The 25139-nt window shown below is 37.2% G+C and overlaps 1 protein-coding gene and 1 pseudogene across 4 annotated transcripts in view; one reads left to right on the top strand and one right to left on the bottom strand.

Moving 5' to 3' along the window:
* The window catches only part of LOC132843539 (NACHT, LRR and PYD domains-containing protein 3-like), a 924649-nt gene that overhangs the window by 685514 nt on the left and 213996 nt on the right, over positions 1–25139 (top strand). The window lies entirely within an intron of this gene.
* On the bottom strand, positions 4447–15886 carry LOC132842101 (uncharacterized; annotated as a pseudogene).

Genomic DNA, 25139 nt, shown 5'->3' with positions numbered 1-25139 from the left:
TTTATCATCTATCAAACTAATTTCATATAATGAATGCCAGTAATCTGGAAGATTTAAATGTTTTCCAACTCTTGTGCAGTACATTGTAACATCTTGGAATCCAGAATTCTGGATGGATAAGAGGAGATCTATCAGTTAAAAAACTCTGTTACTTCTGTATTTAAAGGGCACCAAGTGACCTACTGTAGAGCACACAATGGAAGGTATGATTTTGTTTCATTTATTGTAATTGAACAATTTTTATTTCCACAATGTATACCTTGCTCATGGTTGGGGGGACGGGTTGCTTCCACATAAGCTACATGAGAAATAACATTTCACACCATGTTGTAATAAACATATCTTTACAATGTTATCAGATCTGCATTTTCCATTTATATTGTTAATGAAAATCAACATGGTTGCCAAATGTGTCATTTTTTTCATTATTATTCATCTACATAGATCAGGCATCAAGGTGTCTCCAAAACAAGCACCCAACATTCACATTAGGAAGTGTGGGCCCATATGACATTCAAGTGAACAGCTTATTGAACACCCTAATGACGGACAACCAGGTTTCTGATGAGGTAAATGGTTACCTTTACAGTGAGCCATGGAAATTCTTACACTTATTTTCTGTACTTATCCTACCACCAAAACAAGCCACTATGGCCTACATCTAGAACAGTTGTCTCAAACTGCCTTTGTCTTTTCGACATGCAACTAATGTCAAAAATATGTCCGGACTGCAAAATTATAATTCATTCATTCATCTTCTACCGCTTATCCGAACTACCTCGGGTCACAGGGAGCCTGTGCCTATCTCAGGCGTCATCGGGCATCAAGGCAGGATACACTCTGGACGGAGTGCCAACCCATCGCAGGGCACACACACACTCTCATTCACTCACACAATCACACACTACGGACAATTTTCCAGAGATGCCAATCAACCTACCATGCATGTCTTTGGACCGGGGGAGGAAACCGGAGTACCCGGAGGAAACCCCCGAGGCACGGGGAGAAAATGCAAACTCCACACACACAAGGCGGAGGCGGGAATCGAACCCCGACCCTGGAGGTGTGAGGCGAACGTGCTAACCACTAAGCCACCGTGCCCCCCAAAATTATAATTAATACAAATAAAAAAAAAAAATGAAAAAAGTGTTTACATTTTATTTTAAAAATGTGGTGTAAAAACTTTACAGTTTCAGTGTTTGCGTAAGTACTGCACTTTGCCTTTGTAGGGTAGTAAATATGACATTATTTATTATACTGTTTCATTTGAACTTTCTAGTGAACAAAAATGGTTCAATAGAAAATGAATGAATGAATGAATGAATGAATGAATGAATGAATGAATATTGAAAGCATAAAAACCCCTGTCTGGCAAGGGTCCGTGTATCTTTTGGTCATTCGACTTTCCATTTAGAAACGGGTATTAAAAAACAAAAAAAGAGTGGCTATTTGATTTTCGTTTTAAAATACAAAAATTACAATTGAAATACAACGCGTTTTTCTTTTTCTTGGTCAAAAATGGATGAGTAAAATTTTAAAAATGGTTTGATTTTCATTTTATATTTCGAATAACAACAAAATAAAATCACCAGAAAACGGATACGAAAAAAGGCCTGTTTTTTATATTCCGAGACCGGATGTGGTCATTTACATGACAAGAGCACAGGGGCGGCGCCAGAAAATTTTGATGGGAGGTGCTGAGGGGGAGTAATATACAGGTTATTATTTTTTTTAATATGAATAATAAAATAAAACTCGCTCACTCGATTTGGTAATATTCTCTAATTATTTAGGCTAGTCTGTATGAAAATGTGCACTCCCCATGGCGAGTCAGTGTCGGCATTCGGCAACTTCATCTTTTCAGCCGATAGTCACTCAGAAAGCACTTAATAAATAATTAAATGTCTTTTCCCCTGACGCATTCATAATCAATTTGCTGGTACTTTGAGGCAATTGCTTTATGCGCGAGCTTGAGGTAGAATAGGCTACTGCCAATATATTAAAGGATGGTTTATTATATTATCATTAATCAGTTTAATATAGACTAATGTACGACTAGTTCACTAGAAATATCTTTAGTTGTGGGCAGGCCTACTTAGCACAAGTGCTCCATTTTTAAAATAAAATGCTATATAATGACATTACAAAAAGTGTAACAGCTGCAAATTACTTCATTATTGCACTGCATGAATTAGGCCTATGCATGCGTAAAGACTCAAATGTTCTTTAATTATTTATTTTGTTTATTTTTTTATTATCAGCTTATTTATATATAGGCTACAGCCTGCATATCCCAGGAAAAAAATCTGTAGGGGGTGCTATAGGGGTGATTTTGTCTTTCTTGGGGTGCTAAAGCACCTGCAATAGGACCTCATGAATCAGAGGTAGGCTATATAATGTAAGGGAGTATGTGGGGTCAAGATATGGGGAACATTTTCACAGGTGCTTCAAAAGATCAAAAAACAGGTCATGTGGGTTCTGCATTCATAATTCCAAAATCAAAAGTATAAGAACAATAAGATAACAATAAGATATCGGATCGTTTATCAGTGTATACAGTAGAGACGTGTGCAATAATTATGGCAATAAAGTGGATTAGTGAAGTTAAAATATCCAAGGCAATTATATGTTCAGATTCTAGCTCAGTCCTAATAGGTGTGAATGAGCAGAAGTCAGAAACTAGACAAGACTTGGTAATAGAGATTATTCAAGAATTATATTCACTTAATCAAAATAATATAAAAGTCGAGTTTTTGTGGGTTCCGGTTCATATTGGCTTAAGAGGAAATGAAAAGGCAGATGTCTTAGCTAAAAAGGCCATAGAACGAAATTAAATCAATAATCAAAAATAATATTCTGAAAATATGGCAACATCAGAGGGATTCAGATATAAAAGGTAGACATTTCTTTCAAATTCAGCCAACAGTGGGTAAAGGAAGAGTGTCAGGTAGGTCTGACACTGATCTGAAGAGATCATAATTACTAGATTAAGATTGGGGCATACAAGATTGAACTAAGGACTAAGGATATTTTTAAATACATCTCTAATTGTGTATATCTGAAAGAAGATCATATACACCTACTGTAGGATAGCTTGAGGGTGAGTAAATCATAGGATAATTTTTATTTTGGGGTGAACTATCCCTTTAAGCAATCATATTACTCTTATTTGTTTAAATAAATAATTTGTCTTGAAATGCATTATGGTGTTTTTCTTGGACTTATCCTTACTTTTGTTGTTCAAACTTTTGAAAACCTTTTTTTTTTTTTCCAAATCAGAACTTGTTTTGCCTAACCCTAACCTACTGTATTACTGCTTCTGTATTACAGTGGTTTTTATAATGTTCGGCATAATTTATTTTTGGATCTCAGGGTTTCTTATACATTAACACAGCAAAGTAACTGAGAGCCTGTTAACATATTCCCATAATCAGGGAAATTGAGCTTGTGTGTGAGACAAGTGTCTTGTTTTAAATGAATGAATTTCATTCATTCTCTCTGACTTGGCCAGGCTACATTCATAAATAGAAAGCCTTATTTATTAATTCCTTTTCTAATTTTTCCAACAAATGTTTTGGCTTTTAGCCCACCACCACTACCAAAACCACTAAAAGCCTTGCTTTTATCCATTGTTTTTCCTTGTAGCAGCCAAAAAGATGAAGATGCTGCAGGCATTGGAGAGGTCTCTGAGAAAATAGAAGAGCTTGTACTGGCATCACAGTGCCTACCACATGTCACTGCAGCAATCCGAGAGCTCACCAGTCTGGCTGCTACTCAAAGAATCATCCTGACTCCTTCCCAGCTACAGACCATCTGCTGTGTTGTTTATATGAGTAGGTATCCCAATAAATGTTAATTGTCCCACATGTGAAATCATTTTGGACCCATTTTGTGTAGTCTGTGCCCGAGTTTGAGATTTCCAAATACACATACAGTATGTTATTACATTCTCTAACCAAGGTCAGCTGTGTCTCATCCACTACAATTAATTACATGTACTGATGCACTTTTGTAACATCCCATGGTGTAATGATACAATAACAGACATTTTTAAAAGCATTAAAGTTAAATATAAGGAAACACTGTTATCCGGTACATCAAGAACATTTTAAGGGCAGGTAGACAAACACAGAGAATGACTTACTAGTTTTTCTAATTTTATTTTTTTTATTTTTATTTTTTAGAGTTCATCGAGGAGCCAGTCTTCACTTCGGCCAGTGTTGCCGAAGCATTATTGGCTGCAAAACATGTGTGGAACAGTGGCAGGAGACCTCTGTGTACTGTGCAAAATGTAGAGGGAACACCACAGGCAACAACATATTTGAAATTAATGGTTTGTCAGAAGCATTTTCTGTTCTGAGATCTCTTTTTGAAGAGGAGTAGCATTTTGCACTTTTATACTCACAAATAGGCATGTTGTATTTGACTGTTTTATTGATTCAAAAATTGAGTTGTAATGTTAATTTATTTACATGTTTAGGCTGGTTGATGTGATTGGTGTTCATTGTTCTTGTTACAAATTTACATTCTGTTCAAATAGAGTGATCTGCTTTTCACACATTGCGCTGAGTTGTGGTTATAAGACAGAGCAATGCCTGTTTGTACAGAGCCAAGTCATTGTTCACTGCTCTAGAGAACAAGTCTGAAATGTCTGAATATTGCTCAGCAAACTGATTCTCAACTCTAAGTTTGTCCCGTTCAGTTGAAAATGGATCAACTCCAAAAGTTGAATGTGTGGTCAGTGAGGATCCCAGCTGTTGGCTGTAAAGGTCCTGTGGGATTTTTTTGGGACATCCACAGCCAGCCAAGTCATTTGGTACACCTTTACCTGTAAAATAAAGAACAGACTGTTGGTCTTAACTTATGAATGCTTATTGTGATTATTGTAATCTTTGCAACACTGTTTTATTTCACCTGGAATTCGGTGAGCATTCCATGACTCCACCAGCCTTGTAAGACCAATCTGGCACAACTGGCCAGTCAGGTTTGACACACAGTATCTCACAAGGCTGTTGTTCATGTCTATTTCCTCTTGATCCACCAACTGCCGAAGAGCTGTCTTCAGTGGAAAGTTGACATGACTGTTGACTTCAGGCCAGATTCGTTCATCTATATGATTCTGAATTTGCAACAAAGGTTCATCAGTCAATCTGTTGTGGTGGTTAATGAAAAATATGTTATGACCCATTTGGGGAAAAATAATTATGCAGAATTCCCAGTAAATCTGTAAATGTATCAACCCAGCAGTCATTATGCACATTTAAACCTGGTCCTCTGCTTAAGGACTATTTTCCCAAATGGAATGTAACATTAAAAAAACAATGTAACTAGAATTTAAAGTACTGAATAAAGTCCAGTGTTTTTTTTTTTCTTTCAGCAGTTGTTTAAAGTTAAGATGTAACCAGATTAAAAAAAATCTGTTTTTGGCCAAGGTTAATTTTGATTTTAATTTAATGGGATGTTTACCCTAAAATTCAGAAAGCATAGAAATGTAAAGACAGTTTATGTCATGTATGCAAGTAAACTGTATGCTGCTGAAGCAAACAATAATAGTAATAATAAAAGCAGGCAAACAAGTAGTGTGCAGCTGAAGCATCCAAAAAAACTACTGAACTGTACCCTTGTGGATGAAGTCTGTAAATAAGGCCTTCTCTCCTGATTATGGCGATGAGATGTCAGCAGCTCCTGCATGAAGCGTGTCAAATAAAACTACTTGCCATGATCTACTCACACCTGGTCCCATATACCATATATTCAAGTACTGCAGGCCTATTGGATGAAAAAGTCAGTTTTGATAAACTTTTTAAACGTAACTGTTCCAAATCAGTTATTTTCTGTATAATATGGTTCATAACAATGTAGGTGTTCAACAGTTTAGTCACATTCTTAGCCGTGTGTATGCAATCCCTTTAGTGTCCACAACAAGACATAGGCTGTTACCTGAAAACATCTTCATAGATGGCAAGGTTGTTTTTTATAGGCATCAATGGCTAAAACCTTGGTTACCCCAAACATAGATAGTTTTTCGTTTTGGTCCATATGGATCTTATGGCCCATGTAACCAGCTTGATATGGTATGGGGTTGAGATTGCGGGCACCCTGAAAAAAAAATAGATAAACAATGTACTGAAACTATTTCATATACAAAATCCCATTAGTCCTTTATACACTGCATCGGTTGTAGGTTTTATAAATGTAACGATGCCTATTTGTGTTGTCCCTGTCAAATAAATTAATATAAATAATTATAATAAATAAATAAAATAAAAATTAGGGTATTTGGTTTGATTATACTATACAATTGTGTAAGGTTATTTTAATCTTAGACAAGCTAAGTAACTGCAGCTAAACAACCATATAAAAATACAAAGTAGCTCATAGTTAAACATAAATTGGAATTTTGATAATGTTAATGTTGAGACAGTACATACCTGACGTCTTGCTTCATGGTAAGACTGATGCATAGTTCTGAGCACTGTTCCAATTCGAGTCTCTGCAGCATGCACTCCTTTCATGGCGAGATACCCCTTTATCATCCTTCTTCCATATGTAGGTCCCGTCTAGATTATAACAAATTAACATGATTTCCAGTTTCCAAAATCATACCAGCTGATATATGTTTATCATGCCATTAGACAGTGCAGCATGTGTATGTCTGTGTTAAGGGATTTGTCAGTGTTGTAAGGATTATGTTGACAGTGATTACTTACAAATAATGGTAGGCTGAGGCTATTTAGTGTGATTTATTTACTAGTAGTAATAAGCGGGCATAAAAGATGCCAGTTGAAGACCCTTTGGGGATGCAGGACATATGTGTGCGCATATAGGCCTACATGTTAGTTCTCACACTCTTTCTTTCACAGACACACACACACACAGACACTAAAAACAGGGAGATATAGCAAGTACATACCTCGGTTATAGCTTTTGCCACCTCTAACTCCAAATGCGCGTCGCAAGTTGGAGTCCCATCAAACTTAAGCCATTTTCAGCGCAAAATCTCGCATTTCTTGCAGAACATCCTCTTGCTCCCCCACTTTCGTATGATATCCGCGCAGAGACTTCTGGAGATGACAGGCCTTGTTTTGCCATATCTAATATCATAACTGAGTACGGTTGGAAAGACATTTTAGTCTGGGCTAAAGCAACATTGGCACAATCTCAAATTTGGCGCTCTTGTCATGTAAATGACCACATCCGGTCTCGGAATATAAAAAACAGGCCTTTTTTTGTTTCTGTTTTCTGGTGATTTTATTTATTTGTTATTCGAAATATAAAATGAAAATCAAACCATTTTTAAAATTTTATTCATCCGTTTTTGACCATGAAAAAGAAAAACACATTGTATTTCAATTGTAATTTTTATATTTTAAACCAAAAATCAAATCAAATAGCCACTCTTTGTTTTTTAATACCCGTTTCTAAATGGAAAGTCGAATGACCAAAAGATACACGGACCGGCAAGAAAGAGAAAAGTTTGCAAATGTATTCAGGAATTTCATTTGTTCATCGCTCAAGTTTAAATAAAGTAGGTATCTGTTGAAAATGAAAAAAATTATAATAATAAAATAATGCACAGACACTGTTATCTACATTTTTGTAAAGTATAACTTGGTAATGGAATTTAAAACAAAATCTCAGCAATTACGTTTTTTTTTTTATTTATTTATTTTTTTTTTTGCGCCTTCTTTTGGCCCTCCCTTGAAATGTCAGTCACAACAATGGCCCCCAGACAATTTGAGTTTGAGACCCCTGTTCTACAATTTAGCCTTCAAACATGTTCTGGATGTTTTCCCAAATATTTTTTACAACATTTATTTGCTGACCAGGTTTCAACAACATAAAAAAAAAATAAAAAATGAAAAATGGCCGTTGATAAATTATTCACAACAACATTTCATAACATTTCATTTATTTTTATTTTTTAAATGTCACATTTGTCCTTGAAACATTCAGGTCATGAATTCCATATGTGATATCCTTAGTAAGGTAAGTGTAATTTGATCAGCAATATCTTGAAGTGTACACATAAAATATGATGATGATGATGATGATAATAATAACAATTTATAATAAAATAATTAATGATACAGAAAATAATGTAATATTTATTGCAGTCACACATACTTACAGTATTTCTTCGAATCTATTGAAATGGAAAACAATATTTTGTTGATCTACTCTAAACCAGGTGCGCACACGTGTTGTGCATATCAATTGTCAGGTGCTCACAAAAATACTGGATGGCTCTAAAAGGGCAAAGAGCATCTACTTTCTTAAGGTATGTCAGTAATTTCTTTAGGTACTATATTAATGAATAGCTCCTCAACATCAGCGAGCTTAATTAAAGCATTTTGATTGTCATATGCTAGTGTTTTTTTCTGTTGTTCCTTTGAATCTACAGAATAAAGTTTTGGAAAGGGCAAAAGAGGTGTTTGGTGTGTATCTGGAGAATGGTAATCACTGGACCTTTTTTGTGAGTCAAACCTTTTTAAGGATAAAACATGTTCGTATGCAGATTCTATTTTATTCTTGCCTAAAACCTTTACATATTACCCTCTTAAGGATCGCTCATTTGAATCAATATGTAATGTGCAACATAATTTGTTTATTTAAGCCCAACACATTTCTAAACTTTCAAGGTAAAATGCAAAAAAAGAAGGAAACTTCAAACTTTAAGGCAAGGGTCTTTAAACTTGGTCTAGGAGGGCCACTGTTCTGCAGAGTTTTGCTCCAAGCAGCTCACACCTGCTTAAAAATGTTTACCTAGCGAGACCTTAATTGTCAGGATCCCTGTGTTTAGTTAGGGTTGTTTAAATGGTATTAAAAATAAAGTCCAAAGTCGGCAACACCAGAACTCCCAAAATATCAAAAGTTTGTTATTAAAAACTCATAGCTTCATAGCTATTTGATGTGACGTTTCAAACACACGGGCTCTTCTTCAGACACATTTAACACAGTGTTAAATGTGTCTGAAGAAGAGCACGTGTGCTTGAAACGTCACATCAAATATAAAGTAGAGTATTTTTTCAAATTTTTGGAGCTCTGGTGTTGCCGACTTTGACTTTATTTTTCAATATATATTTTTGGTCAAGCACCCAATTTGGATGGATGTGCGCATTTTTTGCTATTTTTTTAAATTTTTATATTGAATGGTATTGCAATAATTGTCTTATGGTTATTATAACTTCAGATATTTCTGTTATAGCATTACAATGTTGACAGAAGGTGCATCACCTATTTTAACTCACACGGAGAGTGGCAATGCCAAGCAATTGCTCAACACTGGTGGTAAGTATTAATTGATTTGTTTACAATTGTGATATCAGCGGTCTAACGGGATAATGGTCTACTTTATGTGTCAATTTATGTATAATGGTAGTACCTGCTAGTAGAACTCTATTACATAATGTAGTCCTTATCCATCTGACCCAATTTCTATCCAAATACGTCCCATTCACAATTCACACTGTATACAGTTCCACTGCTGCACAATTAATTCCTGTGATAAGCACAAGTACTCACTGTAGCTTAAGCTACATCTTTGTTATTAGGACACAAACACTGTTTATAGAGGTTTAATCTGACATGGACATGAGTAAACAATGACAAAATGTTTATTTTAAAATGAATTGTTTGACTTGGATGCTAGTGCCAATTATGAATGTTGATTACAGTGCATTTGCAACCTCAAGGGGAGTTAAAGGAGAGTGGGACCTCAAAACCACAAAACACAGTTTGCAAACCGATTCGGTGTCATGTGGTATCTACATACTTGCAGTAATTTACCAAGCATAGATCATTGTGTGCATGTGTTTCACCTACTGAATTTTAACTTATCATACATAATCTTTCCTTGTGCATGGTTACGTTAAAGTGCCAACACTTGTCAGATTTTGTATTTAGTGACATATCTATTGCTGTATCATGCTACTGTAGTATTATTTTAATACGCTTGTCTTCCATTAAGTTTGCCACTGAATTTATGAAGGCTGGTGGCTTCATTACCTCGTTCCAGTGCCCTGTAATACAACAAGAGAGAATCCGCCTGGCATCAATTTTGTTTCAATCCATAGGTATGTGCCTAATTGATTGAAATGTTTTAAATGAATATCATTATCTATAAAAGTTTCAAAATTTGGACCCTTGGCATATCTTTGCTCATCAAAAGTGTTGTTGAAGGATACTGATTGGATAATCAAATCACCTGTTATACAAAAAAGTGAAGTAACAGGCCAATGTTGAAAATAAATAAAATTCTATAAACCTAAGTGCAAGGTGCACTATGAAGTGTTTTCTGGAGCGTTTTCCACTGGCTGAAAAGGATTACATTATATTAAAAACCTGTCAGTGTTTTTCATTCATTAAATGGAATCAATCAATCCATAAAACCAGAAACTGGGAAAGTGTTGCAAAATTTGAGTTTCCCTTATTAATGCAAAAGAAAATATAAAGAAAATTTTTTACATGTGTATTTACAGCTCAAACCAAAAAATGTGAAATTTGTGCCAAAAATGTTTCAGGAAAAAAGAAAGTAAGTGCAGTTATATGCATATGAATACATGCACAAAAAGCATATAGAGATCATACACCAACAGGCATGACCAAGAAAGAATTACACACACACAAAAATATATATACAATGATGCCTCGAGATACTAGTTTAATTCGTTCCGTGACTTTGCTCGCATCTCAATTTGCTTGTATCTCAAAGCAATTTTCCCCATTTAAATTAACTAAAATCCCATTAATCCGTTCCAGCTCGCAAAATTCCACTCCAGTTGTTTGTGTTTTGAATATGAAAAATGTACAGTACCTGTATTTATAAATGATAAATATTGTATAAAAGCATACAGTAATAAAAGAAAATGTTAAAAAAAATAAACTGGTTTTACTTTATGGAAGATGCGCACGGAGGTTGAGGGAGGAGTAAACAGGAGGAGGAGTTAGGAGGAATTACACTTTCACTTTTTTTACATTTACATTTACAGCATTTGGCAGACGCCCTTATCCAGATCGACGTACATAAGTGCTTAAATCTCTAACATTGAATACATTAATGCTGGCTCACTAGGTTACATACTTAAGATACCATGAGTTTAAAACATTTGTTCAAAGTTACAATGAAATTGTAAGTGTCAAAGGTGTTTTTTTGTTTTTTTTTTAAATGCGAAAGATAAGGAAAGAAGTGCTAGTTGAAGTGTTTCCTGAATAAGTAGGTCTTCAACCGCCGCATGAAAATATCCAGTGACTCAGCTGTCCGGACCTCTAGGGGAAGTTCATTCCACCACCTTGGTGCCAGTACAGAGAAGAGTCTTGTAGTATACTTGCCTCTTACCCTGAGAGATGGTGGAACCAGTTGAGCAGTGCTGGTAGAGCGGAGGGTGCGGGGTGCAGTGCAAGGAGTGATGAGGGCTTTGAGGTAAGAGGGAGCTGGTCCATTTTTGGCTTTGTAGGCCAGCATCAGTGTTTTGAAACTGATGCGTGCAGCTACCGGAAGCCAGTGGAGGGATCGCAGCAGCGGGGTGGTATGCGAGAACTTTGGCAGGTTGAAAACAAGCCGGGCAGCTGCATTTTGGATCATTTGCAAAGGACGGATTGCGTTCATAGGTAGACCTGCCAGCAGTGCATTGCAGTAATCCAGTCTAGAAATGACAAGAGACTGAACAAGTACCTGAGCAGCCTGTGTGGACAGAAATGGCCGAATCCTTCTAATGTTGTAGAGAAGAAACCGACATGAGCGAGTCACATTAGCAACATGAGAGGAAAAGGACAGTTGATTGTCCATGGTTACCCCAAGGTTGCGAGCTGTGGCTGAAGGGGAGATCAGATCATTGTGCAAGGATATAGCAAGATCATGACCTGGGGATGAATCACCTGGGATGAAGAGCAGCTCAGTTTTGCTAGGATTAAGCTTTAACTGATGAGCAGTCATCCATGATGAAATTTCTGCCAGACATGCAGAGATCCGGTCAGAAGCTGTGGCATCTGCGGGTGGGAAAGAGAAGATAAGTTGTGTATCATCAGCATAGCAGTGGTAAGAGAACCCATGTGAGGAAATAACTTCCCCAAGAGAGTGAGTATACAGGGAGAAAAGAAGAGGACCAAGTACTGAGCCTTGTGGGACGCCAGTGGAGAGTCTGCGTGGAGCAGATGTCACTCCCCTCCATGTTACCTGATATGAGCATCCTTCCAGGTAGGAAGCGAACCATTCCCAAGCTGATCCACAAATCCCAAGACTCCTGAGGGTGGCTAAGAGAGTCTTATGGTTGACCGTATCAAAAGCTGCTGAAAGGTCAAGGAGGATAAGGACGGATGAGAGATTGGCTGATCTAGCAGCATGTAGTTTCTCAGAGACATCTAAAAGGGCTGTCTCTGTGGAATGAGCTGCTTTAAAGCCAGACTGGTTGGGGTCTTGGAGGTTGTTCTGTGAGAGATAGACAGACAGTTGATTAAAGACAATGCGTTCAAGAATTTTTGAAAGAAACGAGAGAAGTGATACCGGTCTGTAGTTACTGATGTCTGATGGATCCAGAGCAGGTTTCTTCAGTATGGGAATAACCCTTACTCTCTTGAAAGTAGTTGGTACCTGACCAGATGCTATGGATCTATTGGCGATAGTGGTAATGAAGGGCAGCAGGTCTTGCGAGATGGTCTGGAGCATAGTGGAAGGGAGTGGATCCAATGGGCAGGTGGTAGGATTGCAAGACTGGATGAGTTTTAGAATCTCTTCTGCTGTTACAGTTGAGAAATGCGACAACAAAGGTGTAGGGGAGTCCATACTCTGAGATGTAAGTGCAGTCGGGGCTGAAGTGAAGGTCCGGCAGATTTCCTCAATCTTCTCCTGGTAGAAAGAAGCAAAGTCTTCTGCAGTCAGGGAGGATGAAGAAGGTGGAGCCAGGGGGTTGAGCAGAGAAGAGATGATGTTGTGTAATTTCCGAGGGTCATGTGAGGAAGCTTCAAGCTTTTCCTTGTAGAAGGAATTCTTGGCAGAAGTCACATCTGAGGAGAACTTGGCCATGAGTGTCTGAAGATCTGCATCAAGTTGTGATTTCTTCCACTTTCTCTCTGATGATCTTAGCTCTCTTCGATTGTTGCGCAGCACATCTGAAAGCCAAGGAGCAGAACAAGAAGTTTTCTTGGGTTTAGTGGACATAGGGCAGAGGAAGTTGAGGAGAGAGATGAGAGGAAAGTATCTGTGGCCAAGTCCAAGGGCAGTGAGGAAAAAGACTCAGGATCAGGAAGGGAAGAAAGAGTGCCAGAAGCTACAGAAGAAGGGGAGACAGAGTGAAGGTTGCGGCGGGTAAGAGCGAGGGGTTGAGAGGTAGTTTTAGGTAGGGTAGGGAGAGTGATGGTGAAGGATACCAGGTGATGATCAGAGACGTGTAGTGGGGTAGCAGTCACGTCTGTAGCTGGAGAAGGACCGGTGAAAACCAGGTCCAGCACATTGCCTCCCTTGTGTGTGGGGATGTAGCTGTTGAGTGTGAGTGTGAATGAGTTGAGAAGAGACAGGAGGGAAGAAGAATGTAGCTTGTCAGAGGGGAGGTTGAAGTCACCAAGCACTGTCAGGGGGGAGCTATCAGAAGGGAAAGCACTAAGCAGTGTGTCCATTTCTTCCAGGAAGTCACCTAGGGGACCAGGAGGGCGGTAAACAACAATGATAACAAGGTTAATTGGAGAGGTAACTGAAATGGCATGGAATTCAAAAGAGGAGATGGTTAAATGAGACAAGAGAAGAGGTGTAAAGCACCATTTCTTTGACAGCAATAAACCTGTACCACCACCCCTGCCTGTTTCTCGTGGTGAGTGAGAGAAAGCATAGGCAGAGGATAAAGCAGCTGGTGTAGCAGTGTTCTGTGGGGATATCCAGGTCTCTGTTAGCGGAAGAAAATCAAAGGAGTAATGGGAAGTTAAAGCAGAGATGAAATCAGCTTTTTTCACAGCAGACTGGCAATTCCAGAGCCCACCTACCACCACTGTTTGAGACTTACACAACAGAGGAGGGTAGATGAGGTTACTGGGATTGTGACCTCTGCTCTGTAGACGAGAGTGTCTGCGAGTGTAGGAATTGAGTACAGAGATGGGTTTAAGGCACATATTTGCAGTCAAACAAGAGTGAGAATTAAGGTATGGTAGAATATAGCAAAACAGTATTAGACACTAAGTTTACAATGAGAGAGAGAGAGAGAGAGAGAGAGAGAGAGAGAGAGATACTTACAAACCTTCAATTTAAATAGGTAAGCCCTGCCCCCAATTCACACCTTAAGGTAGACTGAAACTACTCCTGATTAATCAGCTGAGAGAACAACAAGGACCAACACTATAAAAATCAACAATGGTATAGAATATAACAATTCAAATCACACTACTCTAGAACAAAGTGAGTTAAGCAGATAGTATACAAAAGTCAGGAACCTACTTTACCAGAAGACAATATATTCAAATGAAGAGAGTTAAAGCACACTTTTGTTCACTTACTCGCTACTGTACACTCTTAATGCTACTTTACACTTAAATGGAACTTAACTAAACTTCACTAAAATTAACGAACTTAAATCAAGCATCGCGTTAGTTCTGGCAGGCCACGTCATCAAGCGTGCATCAGCTGTTAATCAGCTGTCCACGACGCGCACCAATACGGTTACGACATCCATATTACCCGACCATCTAAATTCCCATTCATAGAGCTGCTCTATTTTAAATTTTGCTTAATTTTCTTCATCACTTTTCTCTTCACTTGTTTTTGCCTTTTTTGTCACTCTTTCCTCACTAACATCTGCCGGTCATTTTAATAAAAACCTGCCCGGTCAGCATATCAGATGCGGTGTAGTCGCACAAGTTCAAATTTTTTAACGGATCCAACGGGCTTGTGTATATGATGTTCACATCCCTATTGTACATGTGATTTCTCTATTAACAGATGGCATGTACCTGTGGGGCAGTGCTGCATGTAGAGTGTGCAGACACACCCATGTGCTACATATGTCAAGGTAATACATTTTATTTGAATTGACTCATCACCATAAGCATTCTCCTTTGTCTTTTTATCAGTCCACATACAATGAGGGTATACATGGTTCAAAATTTTGTTCATGACTTTCTACATCACATGATTTTTCTGACATCACATGATTTTTCACGTTTCATCATGTAGGTTATCTCTTACATTTATGTCTTCTGTTTAACTTGTTTTTATAAATTCCTCCATCTCTAATGTCAAAATCTAAATAGCAAAGAGACAAAAACATCTAGATTAAATATCAATAATGTAAAGTGAAAATCCATGATAATCTCAAGAAAATATCATATTCATGTGTAACAGAATAAATCAGTGATGACTTGAGGTCAACATATACATATGTAAGAATAAATCAGTGATGACTTGAGGTCAACATATTCATATGTAACAGAATAAATCAGTGATGACTTGAGATCATCATATTCATATGTAAGAATAAATCAGTGATGGCTTGAGGTCAACATATCCAATGATCCATGCGGTGTTCAAACTAGCGCTGCTTTGTTCCGCATTTCGTGCGTCTTTAAATGCAACTATTTAATCACATCTCTTTGACAGCTATCAACAGTCGTTATTAGACTGTTTTAACTGGCGCTAGAAAGGTAACTTACATCAGTGAAAGGCTAATGCGGTTAACTACTAATTACAGACTAATATTACAATTTCTGCTGTGAAATCCCCACAAACCTAAAAAGAAATATGAAGCTTACTATCATTAAAATACTTCTGTAAAATGATACCTTAGGAAAAATTAAGGCACGGCCTTACCTTTTTTGCTAGTGGCACGTCCTGATTTTGCCACTGGTGTGGTGCAGGTGCAGAACTTTGTTTATTTTGTATTTTGGGTCGCAAAATTGGGTCGCACATAGTGATAATGTCGTAAATGCTGATTGGCTGAGGATGTTGTTGTCCCAGGGTCATCATAAAAAAAAATTGGTCTCAGGGTGACACGGACTTCGCAAAATCAGGACGACAGAGAGTCAGCAGTTGAAAAAAAAGAGAAGATGAGGAGTCTGTCACAAACAACTGACTGGAATGAAGAGGAAGTGAAGGTTCTCATGAAGTCTACATACTACAGTCAACGAAAATATATCAACAAAGGAACAGACATGAAAATCCTCACTGATAACTGGCCATTTTTGTTTCAGGAAAGTGGAATGGAAGTGCAGTTTAAAGACCTCACAGGGATACCACTTAAAGAGTCCTTCCTGAACAGCATTGACAGAAAAGGAAATAGGCTGTTGAACTTCATGAGGAATGTTTGTGCAACCAAGAACAAGCATGTCATACAGGCTATCACAAAATTACAAGTTTTGAGAGGACAGACAAATGGTTGCTCTGAGGATGTGAAAGACATGATTCTTCTACTCCTCTCCTATTTTGATGAGAAAGAGGAGCTCCTTCTTCATTATGTAGAAGAGACAAGCCTCACAAACCTGCCTGTGACGCCTTGCATTATAGTGTGTGGCAAGTATAAGATTTTACATATTTTCCACAACAAAGACTAAAAACTCAGTTTACAAAAATAGTCCAGTTCAAAAGTTTAGATACCCTAGATCAGGGGTCGGCAACCTTAAACACTCAAAGAGCCATTTGGACCCGTTTCCCACAGAAAAAAACACAGGGAGCCACAAAACCCATTTGACATCTAAAATGAAGATAATACTGCATATATCGTTTTTTACCTTTATGGAAAGTATATAAAAAACTGTAGTATTTCTGCAGGCATCAAAAATATTTTGAACAGTTTGAACTAACCTTAACAAAAAAGACGCTGGGTTGAAGGTTACTTTCAAATAAAATGTCCAATGTCTAATTGAGTCCTCTTCGTATTCATGACATCAAAATTTTAACTTGCCGGCTGCAGCAAACCAAAAATGCGTCTGCTTCTGTGTGTCAGATTTCGCAAGTCAGCAATAATGACGCATATTTTGAGCGACAAACAAATTAAACACGGTTTATTTTAATGTTACAAGAGCATCATAATCTTAGAATTTAGACTTACATTTTTTAAAAAACTAAATATTTATTTTCCAATCTACAGGGAGAAGCAGCAGAGGGATGAAAAAGCCACTTGCGGCTCCGGAGCCGCGGGTTGTCGACCCCTGCCCTAGATGCTAAATACTGTACGATATTACTTAGATCATGAGCATTTCTGTGTTTTGTGATTATTGTTCACAAGTGTCTTGTTTAATCTGAAACTTAAAAGGTGCCCTTCCACACAGAACCGTTTTTTACTTGGATTTTTTGATATGTGTTAGGTCCATATGTGTTTGTGTTGTGTCAGGAATGTGAAAACGAACTGCTACCTCCCCGGTCAGTTCTAGCCACTTAAAATAAATAAGCGGAGAAATCAGGTCAGTTGGAAATGCTGCTCAGTGTGACGTAGTAATGATTGAGCTCATTACTATTCATGAGCTCTCCCACTTGAGACCACGCCCCCAGAAATTGTGTAGCTCAGTGAGTTTCCTATACAGCAAGGATGGCTGAACATCAATGGGCTTGTGAAGAAGCCATTCTGCTGCAATTCAAGGTGATTGTAAACAAATTTCCTCTAGCCTAGGCTACTTATTGCGCTGGGTGAATGAATAGTCATGCTCTCATATCCTAGCGGTTAGCCAATCGGAGCCAAGCAGCATAGCTCATTTGAATATTCATGAGAACTGGCGCAAATCGAGCTGAGTCTTCCTGCAGGCTTTCTATACCACACTAGAATGGCTTGAAACAAGGTAACGAAGGCATTTCCACAAAAAAATGTTACAGAGTCCATGGTAAACTTCAGACATTACCACAAAAGTAATGAAATACGTGTGGCAGGGCACCTTTAAAACTTATCAGAATTAACCCAGTTCTTGCAAGTTATTTGCTTTTTGACATGTTCTGCATATTTAGCCCCTTTCTACCACTGACTGTATAATTTTGAGATTTGTCTTTAAATATGGGGACATTTGAGAGACTCAGGTAATAGTTGTGTAGGAGTCTCATAATTGTCATTAGTGTTAAAAGATGAGGGTCATGGTCAGATATTTGGATGCTGGAAAGCATGTTCAGGACCAAGTGGATTTTGTTTAATGTCTCAAATTAAATGAGACTAATGAACAACAAAACAGAATGTTCATCTTTTATGTAACATTAGACAGTGTTAAGCATTTGGGGTATCTAATAGCCTTTGAACATAGCCTTTGAACTAGGCTATTTTATTAAATGGAGTTAGTAATTTGTGCTGTAGAATGTGTAGAAATCTATTATGTTAAATATTTTTTCAGGGCAGTACTAAATAAACTGCTACGTGTATGAGAGTCATATGTAAATACACAATTACATAGCTACATGTACATGTCTTCATTGAATTGAAATGTATCCACAGGACGCACCTGCTATGCTGCTGTTCAATTCATGCTCAGTGTGGACCGCAAGATTGTGAACGATGACATCACTACTTTCAATCGCTGCTGTTTGCCTAATGTTTGGAAGATACTACTGTTTCAACATTCACTACCCTACTGAACTGGCGTCAGTGTTTGAATTCCTGCAAAGGTATGTAAAGACACCTAGGAGAGGAGGTTCACTTAATATTTACAGAGTTTCAATGTTTTTTCTCTCTTTTCAAAGTGTTTTTCATCATCAGTCCTGAAAAGGGCACAAAAAAAGCGACTCCAAGTGAACCCAAGAGTCTTCACCCTAATCTCTGACCTTTCTGATCATGAGTGGCGAGTCATTTTGTAAAGGTGGCCTGCAAATGGTTTCGAAGTTTAACCTTTATAAACATTGAAATGTTAATGACTTGAGTTGTAACCGCATGTTTAGTGGTAACAATATACTATACTCTGTAAGCACTTGTGCCTTGTTCTGCTTTAGTAGTTCTTACTGTAAATGTTTATCTGAAACTTTACCTACTGAGCAGAAATTGCAGAAATGTTTTCAATTCTAAATCTAAATTTTAAATGAGTTGTCTTCACTGACTGATCTTAAGCCACTGTATATTTTTGTTAAAACACGAGAACAGAAAAATACATTAATGTTTTAAATGCCTGCCAGTTTTTATTAAAAAATACATTGATGTCATTGTCTATTAATAGATTTTGATGAGTTTTGATGATTTGATTTAGGTTTGTGTTCATCAATTAGAATGAAAGTACTCTGAATAGTTTTTTAAAGGTAAAACCTGAATGTTTAGAAATGTAACTGTCTCTTTTAGCTCCCAGCTAGTGTGATTAAATGATGCTTTGAATTAACTGGTTATTTATAATAAAAAAAAATATTATTTTTAAGGCTTTTAAATGTAAACCCTGTAATTTGACAGGTTTAACACAAAAATCCTGATTCTGGTCTTTCAGGTCCCAGACACTTTTCAGTACTTTGCCAAGGCTGAGCCACCTGACAGTGCAGTGATAGCTTATGTCACCATGTTCAATCTCATTTTCCTCCAAAAATGCAACAAATTGTCTGTGATTTAATGCTCTCGCTCGGATGAAGTTAACTGTTTTAGTTACAGCATCAACAACATGGTTCATTTTTAACCCTCTGGAGTCAATGAATGCATATACGCATTTTGTGGCATAATCTCCTGATAAGGCCGAAATGAACTTAAATTACACTTTCAGTTTTGATCGTACAGATAAGAGCAATACATCAATAGAATCTGTAAAGGGTCTACTTTTTATTTGTATACACACATAATAACAACAAAACACTGTGCTTTTGTAGAATAAAGAAAATAAACAGAGTGCATTCTCTGCCACCTCGGTCTCGGTCACCACTCTTCACAGACACATAAATAAAACAACCCGAATCTCAGCGAATACTTGCCTCAAAGACAAGATAAATATATGCATAGAAAGCTTGAAATGTCTACTTTTAAATAAACAAATTCAAGTCAAAAACAAATAATCTATTTTTATGTAATCCGTAAGAAAGTAAGGAGTGGTCCGGTTTCTCCTGTTTCGCCTAATTATAGCTAATGTGTTCCCGCCTCCCTCTGAGCGCGCTGTTCATATGGAAATGAACTGAGGTGATTCAGGTAACCACGTACACGCCCCCGAGAAATGGCATAAAACGTCAATCTTCATCATAGAATTACTTACTATTTTATAGCTAAATTTGGATGTTTCCAAACAGGCTATTGTCAGACCAAAATCAGTTTTTCAATATAAAGTAAAATTGGTAATATGAAATATATCCTTACCAGCCAGATATATTTTTGAATGTTGTACAAAGCGCGTATTTAACTATAAATAATGATATATAATGATGATATACATATATAGCCTATATAATGATATAATAAATATCTATAATGCTATAGGCCAAAATTGTTCACCAAGCTATTTCTACAATTCTTGGACATTGCTGCCACAAATGCTTTTATTGTACACAAAGAGCTTTATGGCACCATGAGCCACAAGGAGTTTATGGAAGAACTAATTGCAGAACTGTTCAATTCTGGGTATTATGTGACAGAGTAGGTTAGTGGGCTTCTACAAACCTTACACCCTTTTTTATCTTGCTCTCTTCCTGTTGACACTTTTTTTGCACAGTTTTGCCCTGATTGTGTCTTCTGTGTTATTACTAACTTCTAAAGTTATTTTGTGTGATAGTTAAATATTCTAAATAAACTACAAACAAAAAATATACACATTTATTTTGTCCTCTCATTCTTTCTTGTAACTCCTCTCTCAGTCACACACTTACCTGAAAGGCTCATTATGCAGCTCATTATGCGGGCCTTTGTCTTCTCAGGTGTGACTCACATTAATATGCATGATAGTTGACGCCTACTCGCATATGCCCTTTACAAACAAAAAGTGTCTTAGAAAATTTAAATCAATATATTGTTTTCTGTGAGCGAGTAAACAAGATGATTTTCACATAATTTTGAAGCAAAAACTCTAGGCTACAAGATCCAGTTCTCAAAAGTCCTGTGAACCAATGTTCTGTATGTGTTTTATGGCCTTATTCAAGTGATTTAAAATGTTTCATTTTTCACTAACCACGCATAAACATTGTTTTCTCAAAAACACAATCATGTACATACATGCTGCTCACATATTATTGTAGTCCAGTTTGTGCTGATTACAGTGATATTAGACACAAATGTCAGGGTATGACAAAACTTCTCCAGGCCCTAAAAATACCCTCAGACCTCAGAGGGTTCATTGGTTTTCTTGTTTTTATGTTTCGTATGAGTTGGGTATTTTATGTTTATTTATTCCTCTGTATAGCACTTTGGTCAACTTTGGTTGTTTATAAATAAAGTTTGATTTGATTTGATTAGATCGCCAGTTAACTTGAAGATTTCTCATTAACTCATATCACCAAATGTTTTCTAAAAGAAGACAATTTTTAGGTCGTTCATGACCATATATAACTCAGAATAGATTATGATACTTGGTTAGGAGCACTCATTACACATTTTACATGTTGAGGTATAGTTATGATATACAGACAGTCCTCGCCAAAATTAAGACCAGAGTTTGTATTTATTCTGCTGTGAGAATAATTGTATAAAATACTTCATCTTTTCTGATAATGTTGCAGACTTTCTGTACAGAGCACAATGTTGTTCTTTTCTCACACACACTCACATACACATACTCTCTCTCTCTCTCTCTCTCTCTCTCTCTCATACACACACACAGATACCTTGACCTTAGCATAACCTTCTCTTCCTGGCACATCTGCTCTGCTACAATACGCTTCGTATGAAAGAAGTTATGAAAAACATGATACTGCTCTGGGAGGTTTCCTGCTTCATGATAACGGTCATCTTCTGCAGATACTAGCATTAAGCTCCGCACACACACATTATGTCTTTCCTCTTGTTGTACTACTATATATTCATGTTTGACATAATAAAGTTTGGACTTCTCTTTGAAAGACTGACTGGCGTGTTTCATTGAGACTTCCCCAAGTACTCGCCAGAGAACCAGAAACCCAGCAGAGGGAGAGGGGCTCAGAAACCCTGTCCAGGTGGCAGATGAGAGGGAAATAATTCCTTACAGTTTTGAATCCTGTCCAGGCGGCAGACGATAGAGAAATAATTCCTTACATCTGATGTACACTTAAATCTCTTTGGGTTTAAGGTTAAAGGAATTTATATAAGACTATTAAATCTAATTTATTCATCTGCTGGTTTTAATAATTCTGCTGGTGATAATTTAATATAAATCCAACAAACATTCAGACATTCATTCTTTAGGTATCTCAATTTTAGCCCAAGTGAACATGTGGTCTGTCTGCTGTGGTTCCGTCTGACAAAAAAAATCCACTTTTAGCAGTGTCCATTCACAAATTAACATGGAAACACACTGTTGAACCCACCAAACCCATTTTAACATTTCATACATAAAACCCACTGCTAACAAATCTCTCAAAACTATTTTCATAATAATTTAGTAAACTACAAGCAATTGATATGGTTGAATTGAAGTATTCAGTGGTTTGTAATTAAACTGAGGGTCATACATTTGTGAGTACTGTAATTTTTTTTTTCTTTTTTCATTTTGATACTTCCATGAACCTATGTTTTATCATGTGTTGTTTATTCTCACAGACACTGGAATTCAGAGGTACATTTACATTTCTACTAGTACAACATAGCTTGAAGCTCAGGCTTACTGCAGACAGTATCTTGGCCAGTTCAAGAGATGCAACTGAATACCCAGTTATAAAGGGACTGATCTCAGGCTGGACTTTAATTGGTCTGTTAAGTGGACAGACCAAACCAATTTCTCTAGCATCAGCTGGATGACTGGAAAACCTGATAATGCCCTGAAGAATGAAAACTGTGGTTATATAAATAACAGTCAGGCTGCTGATGCTCTGTGCTCAGACATAATGCCTTTCTTCTGTTACTCAGGTGAGTTAATGTTTTCAGTCTTACATTTAGAAAAATTAAACTAAGTTTAGAATGATTGTTTAATTATGTGATACTGTTTGTGTTTCTGTATTTAGAAATCACAGGAAAACAACAAACACTTAGAGTGAAGGTCCGATCCAGTGAGGATGCGAATGACCCTGCAGTGATGACGGCCATCTTGGAGCAGGTAGGTCTCATCTCCACAAGACTTATAATGTACATTTCCCAGTATTCATCAAACCCTGACACATACAGTGGTGTGAAAAAGTGGTGGCCCCTTCCTATTTTTTTTATTTTTTGCACGTTTGTCACACTTTATAATGCAGGGGTCACCAACCTTTTTAAGACTGAGGGCTACTTCAAGGGAACTGAGTAGTACGAAGGGCTACCGGTTTGATACAAACTTCCTCAAGAGCAAAATTGCACAGATCACTTTTTAATAATAATAATAATAATAATAATAATAATAATAATAATAATAATATGGTGAAGAGACTGCTCACATGTCAATGTTAATTATTCTCCACAATTATTAACAACGATTTATACAACAATGATGGAAGGAATATTCACAAGTAATTTAGTCTTTTTCAAAAAATGTTCACATTTCTGTGCACCATTTTTAGTTTAATGTTATGGTGTTTTCAATGAACACATGTTATCTCTTCTTTGTCTGTAAATGTCTGTTAGTGGGAAGCCTGGCACTGCATTCTGCTCACCAGTGCACTGTAATCTGGTGAATAATTTGACACTGCAAGTCTGAGTGAGTCTTGTAAATGTGCATCAGTAAGGCGTGTTCTGTGTTTGTTCTTGATAAAGTTCATTTTAGAAAAGGCTGATTCACAGAGATAGGTTGAACCAAAAAGGCATGCAAATTTCATAGCTGCTGTGCATACACCACTGTACTTTTCTGTGTCCACAAGGCACCAAAAGTTTGATGCAGACTGATGGGCTTTGTGGTGGAGGTGTTAGGATTTCTATCTCTACCTGTCCAGCATCCAAGTTGAACAGAGCACTTAGTTGCTCAGCAGTGCATGTCATGTCCACTTGCATGAAAGGATTTGTAACGACTTTTTCTGTCCTTAATGTGCCTTCGGGTGGGTAGTTAGCATTGAAACTTTCGTGACGCAGACTGAAGTGTCTCGCCACATTGTGCCGCTTTGCCGTCGCAACAGTCGTCCCGCAAATGAGACACACACACTTTTCTTTGACTGATGTAAAAAGAACTCTTCCTCCCAAACACTGTGAAAATGGTATGTTTTCTGTCGCTTTTCTGTCATTTTCTGGGGGGTAAATCACAACTAACTCCTCATTGTTGCTGCACCACTTCCTTGTGTCAGGAGTCATACGTGACGTGCGCGCAGTATTGACATTTGACTTCAGAAAAGGCCAGAGTTCGTTATATACATAAAACATTTTTTTTTTAATTAAATAAAATGAAATTAAATATCGTCATTTTAAAATCTACGTTAATGCAAGCGTTTTTTATTCAAAAACTACAGCAAGAAAATTTTTTTAGTGACCCCTGCTTTAATGTTTCAGATCATAAACAATTTTAAATTTTAGTCAAAGATAACACACGTAAACACAACATGCAGTTTTTTATTATTAAGGGAAAACAAAATCCAAACCCATATTTCTTGGTCAAGTGAAATCAGACCAAGGTCATGTTATCAATGTTATCAATGATGGATTTAAATGTTATCAATGACGGATCTATTGGGCACATAATAAGTTTGAACGACTTGAATAACTGAGTCTATGACATCTCTGAGACTTTGGACATTATCTTAAAGTCTGTACAGAACAGTGACACTGGACGCCAGTTCTAATGCTCTGTAAGTCCCCTTTCTTGGGGAGAAGTGTGATCACCGCTCTCCGACTGCTCAGGGGTAGACACAATTCTCTGCAGCTTTATAGTTCCTTGAAAAAGTTGGTGGCATACTGTCTGATGTCATCAGTGTTTGTTATGTATTGCCTGTCTTCTGCATGTAACGTGCATGAACTTGCTCTGTCCGTTCCACCATTAATGTTTTTTTTTTTGCTTTGATGTTCTCAAAATGTCATCTGTTTTCTGTGGAGTCAGTTAAAGCCTGGAGTTCCACTATTTCTATCTTCAGCTCTCTTAATGACTTGGTGATATCCCATGTGATGTTGGCGGTGTATTCCTGACAGAGCTGCTGGATTAGAACCTTCCCATGGTCCCAACATTATCTACAGGAGGAGAAATCTCTCTCTATTTTCTAAAAGAAGTCCAGAAAA

The sequence above is a fragment of the Tachysurus vachellii genome, chromosome 3 (genome assembly GCF_030014155.1).
Source record: "Tachysurus vachellii isolate PV-2020 chromosome 3, HZAU_Pvac_v1, whole genome shotgun sequence".
Taxonomy (NCBI): Eukaryota; Metazoa; Chordata; class Actinopteri; order Siluriformes; family Bagridae; genus Tachysurus; species Tachysurus vachellii.
The sequence above is the reverse complement of the archived record's forward strand: the minus strand, read 5'-3'. Positions and strand labels throughout refer to the sequence as shown.